The 4,692-nt window shown below is 38.9% G+C and overlaps 1 protein-coding gene across 2 annotated transcripts in view; it reads right to left on the bottom strand.

The window, feature by feature from the left end:
• Positions 1-387: 387 nt before the first annotated feature.
• LOC135106956 (nucleotide exchange factor SIL1-like) overlaps positions 388-4,692 on the bottom strand; it is a 31,496-nt gene continuing 27,191 nt past the window's right edge. Inside the window, exons 10-11 of one of the 2 annotated variants that reach the window (XM_064016429.1) lie at positions 3,248-3,319; positions 388-1,775 (exon numbers count right to left, since the gene is read on the bottom strand). The gene's annotated coding sequence lies outside the window, so the exon portion shown is untranslated. The remainder of the gene's footprint in view (positions 1,776-3,247; positions 3,320-4,692) is intronic. The other variant, XM_064016430.1, reaches the window with a different exon arrangement.

The raw sequence follows: 4,692 nt of genomic DNA, 5'->3' as shown, positions 1-4,692 counted from the left end.
GGACAGGGCGGAGTCAATCTAGCCCCCGCATCCTATCAGAAGCTAACGAAGTAATCTAATTGGCGAGTGAGGGAGGGAAGAGGATGGGCGGCGCTTGCAAACGCACGATAAGTAATTAACTGATCGATCTTTTTTTACAGAGACACACACACATAGAGAAAAAGGACAGACTGCATCATTGTATTGTTCCATAACATAAGTATTACTTGTATTGAAAAGTAGTGAAGAAGGAATTGAATGAATGAAGACCAGCAAAGAGAGGGAAAAGAAGGAAAGGAATGAGGCATGCCAGTATGTGTGATAGGTATAAGGGTGTATGGGAATGCGTTAATGAGGTACTGGAAGAGGTGAATTATCAAGGTGAGACTGGAAAGAATAAAAGAAAAATATGCATTCATAATTTAATATCAGACACAGCGACGTATATTCGTACTTTACCATGCCATAGGAAATCAAGGATAAGGAAAGAGGGAAGACTAGATAAGAGTAACGTCTTTGTAATGATGTAATACTGTGCCCAGCTCCCCAAGTGTCCCGCCGTCAGACTCAGGAATGATGTGATGGTGAGGAGCTGCTCTAAACACGCCCGTTGCATTAAGTATACTGAAAAAAATAATCAAATTTTATTAAAAGCTGCCTGCAAATACTAAGCAAGAGACCAGAGCGTACAAAAATACTAACAAGGCTTACAACAAGTTCCTTATATCCTCCGACGGACTGCTATGGTTTCTCAACAAGCTTAACAAAGTAAAAATAAATGAAATTCTATTACACGCTTCCTGTAAACACTAAACAAGAGACCAAAACATATAAATATACACCTTCGTTATCCAGAGCATACAGAAATAGCAGCAAGACTTACAACAAAAATTCCGTAAATCCTCCTCCGGACTATTTTTTTTTTTTCAACAAGCTTAAAAAAGTAAAAATAAATCAAATTCTATTAAAAGCTGCATGTAAACACTAAGCAAGAGACCAAAACTTATAAATGTACGTACACCTTCGTAATCCAGAGCATACAGAAATAGTAACAAGGCTTACAACAAAAGCTCCTTAAATCCTCCGATGGACTGCTATGGTTTCTCAACAAGCTCAACAAAGTGTAGAGTATACGTAATTATTCCGAAAGGCACCACTGACAGAAGTGATCGAGTACTACAAACCTTTAAGCTCATCTAGTTTTATTTGCACACAGTAGTCTTCCGTAGTTACTCAAATATCATAAAACCCATGTCCCATACTAAAGAAGCGGTCCTAGCGAATCTAAACTATGAAACATGTCATAGGGAGGATAAAGATTACGCATTTTCATCATAAACTGGGTGCGTCTGTCATAAATCCGCGCAGCTGCTAAGACTGGATTGACCCTGTCTTAGCGCTCTCCAAAGGAATAATCTATCTAAGAGGTACGTTCTGAATGTTCCTAGTGACGCAGAACTCATCAAAATAAGTTTTGAGTACATATAAATGCTCCTTATACAATTCAAAACGTAAAAATAGACTGTCTCTGTTCGGTAAGCCTTGTGGGAGCGGCAGCGTCCGGGTGTGGAGAGGGCTGAGGGAGTGGAAAATTCCAAGCTACAGCATAGGTCATGTAGGAAGTGTAGTCTTGACAGTGTTATAAAAGAATAGGTGATATTTTTCTCTCTGCTTTCATTAAGCAGTATAAACTTCAAGATATTCTCATGTGCAGTTTCAGTTTCTCACATGCATCTGTCGTGCCTCGGTTCTAGTCAGTCACAGTGATGTTGAGTATTACTAAAGAGTTTTACATTCTGAAAAAAAAAGAATAAATAAATAAATAAATAAATAAATAAAATAATAATAATAATAATAATAATAATAATAATAATAATAATAATAATAATTACCCTATTTTGAGGGTTTTCCTTGTATTTTATTTTTCATCATTATAAAACAACACAAATGGTTGTTTACACTGAGACGCTTCAACGGGATCGCATTTAACATGATACTTCAAGGAATGGGTCATTATTCTATCCACTGTCTCTTTCCCAAACACATATAAACAAGGGAAATATTTGTAAAACATATAAAATGTTATAAACAGCATTTCTACTTCGTCTTTTAGTATTTCAAAATAAGCAATCATTACATAATGCAAGACGCTTATGATAGTCTTATGATAAACGGCTAACGATAGATGTTCTTAGCTATGAAACATTTCATATATTTATGAAGAATACGGGCCCATGCTCTTATCAGTAATGAATAAATTAAGAACTGCAGGGTTATTGTTTTGCTACCGAGAATCATGATGCCTCTAGTTTTATTTGTACAGTCAAATAGTCTATAGATATTCAAATATTATAAAAGACATGTTCTTATAAGTAGTAGAATGAAGAAACTGGAGGGTTATTACCGTGCTTCCAAGTGAAGTGCGGAGAGTCTCTCGCACTCATGGCATTAATTCTCTATCTTTTACCCCTACAAGAATGTATTTATGAAGCTAGGATTAAAATGACCTGGTGCGCTTTGTATACTTTGTGGCCCTAGGTTAGGTCACTTCGTAAGGAGTGTGTTGTTGTCTATCTCTGTAACTCTATGTAATGCATGAATTAACCAGTATTCTCAATCATTCATCCATGTTTTCTGTTAAACTCTGGAACTCTCTGCCTGCCTCTGTATTTCCTCCTTCCTATGACTTTCAAGAGATAGGTTTCAATTTTGGATGATCCTTTTGACCTTTATTTTGGGACTAGCACCTTAGTGAGCCTTTTTTTCACGTTTTTTGTTGCCTTTGACCAGTTCCCCATCTTATATAAATAAAGTACAAAAATCCTCTGCTTGTGCTGGTGTGAGGCGCGTGACTGTAGTGACGCCTCTTACAGCCCCTGGCGCTGCACTTGACCGAGAGAGGAATGTGTGCGTGATATGCAGGTGATATGACGCTACTTGACGGAAAACGAGAAGCCAGATCTACCGCGGAAGTCAAACGCTAAGCTCCACCTCTTCATCTACTCGTACTTTACCTAGCCTACTCTACCTTAACCTAACCTGACAATCTAACCCAACCAAACTTAACCTGACCATAAGGCAGTCAGCACAAGAGCCACCACCACTACCATCACCATCATCACCACAACCACCACCACCGCCACCAGCATCCTTACACTCCCCACACTGAAGATTGGCTGAACCACTCGAATTACCTTCCCAGTACTACTGAAGAGCTGACGTCATTGCCAGCCTCGCCCACCTGCCCCAACAGTTCCTCTTCACATACCTGCCGCGGATGGAATGCAGAAAGCGGTGGTGTAACTTGCTGCCACGCGTGCTGCCTCTAGTGATGCTCTGTCTGGGGAGGGAAGGAGGAATGGGGTTACTTTTCAAACACATGATATATTGCACATGCTTTATATACAATCTTTTATGACGTTCCGGCGAAACATGAACTAAATCCCTCGTAGAGATGAGAGGTTTTATTTTCAATAGTGATGTCAGTTTTTATCTATTTCACTATTCTTTTACATAGCGATAATCTAAGAGAAATTTTTCGTAAAGATAAGAGGTTTTATTTTCAATAGTGAAGTCGGCTTTTATAGATTGTTCTATTCTTTTACAAAGCAGTAACCAATATGAATATAGGAACATTAAAATGTAAAGGAAACTGGAAAAAAACCGGTAGTACGAGATAGTTCCTGTATAAAACATGCGTATACCTACCTATACTCACTTATAACTCTTCATAACTTTATCTTATCTCCTTTTCAAGCTTCTTATTGACTCGGCACTAACAATCGGATCGCTGAGTCTGTTCCAATCACCTAATGAACAAAAGGGCAAACAACTCACGGTCCCAATAACTTCAAGAACTTTAGAATAAATGCCGGAAAAAAATGAGACTAAATATTTCTGAAGATAAAATAACGAAGTATGTTTTGCAAGAATAGAATGAACGGAGCAGAGAAAAGAGAAGACAAGAGAATAACTGAGTCGTGAGAGGGGACAAAGGTAGAGGTATAAGTTAAGCTTCGCAATAGAATGAACAGAACAGTGCACAGAGAAGACAGGAAAATAAGCTGAAAGTCTTGTGTATAGTGGAGTCACGAGAGCGTAAAGAGGTGGAGGCGTTAAAGCTGAACGTATCCCTGCCAGAGAGAGAGAGAGAGAGAGAGAGAGAGAGAGAGAGAGAGAGAGAGAGAGAGAGAGAGAGAGAGATCTAATTCGAGAGGCAGCATTTTAATTCTGCCATGTTCTGTAGTCTTCTTAGCGCCACTTCTCCCACTTCTTGTCCGGGCAGAATAAGACAAGCTTTATTTACTATCGGGGCTCGGAGAGGGAGGCGCCACGCTCGCCGCCACACTGACGAGACGCTACTGATGCGCCACTGTGGGAGGGCTCGCGTTCATGCTCCGCTGTTTCGAACCTTGATTCAGAGACTTCACTGTCAAAACGTTTCGGCGTATGACCCTGACTACTTTTAAAAGATTCTAGTAGAAGTAACTATTTTCTTTTCAAATGTGTTTTCATGGTTCTGATGATATTTTCACGATTTTTTTAATGATGCAAATGAAACGTTAGTTGTCGAGAGAACAAAAAAAGTTGTTGGAATGATGAAGTGTTAGCTTCGTCTGTATTTTTTTATATTATTCCAAAGACTTACCACAGTATTAGTTCTTCAGTACCTCCTCCACGATATAATTTCAAAAGACGTGTTCTTCAGTACTT

This window comes from Scylla paramamosain, chromosome 14 (assembly GCF_035594125.1).
Source record: "Scylla paramamosain isolate STU-SP2022 chromosome 14, ASM3559412v1, whole genome shotgun sequence".
Classification (NCBI taxonomy): domain Eukaryota; kingdom Metazoa; phylum Arthropoda; class Malacostraca; order Decapoda; family Portunidae; genus Scylla; species Scylla paramamosain.
This window is presented reverse-complemented; position numbering and strand designations above follow the sequence as displayed.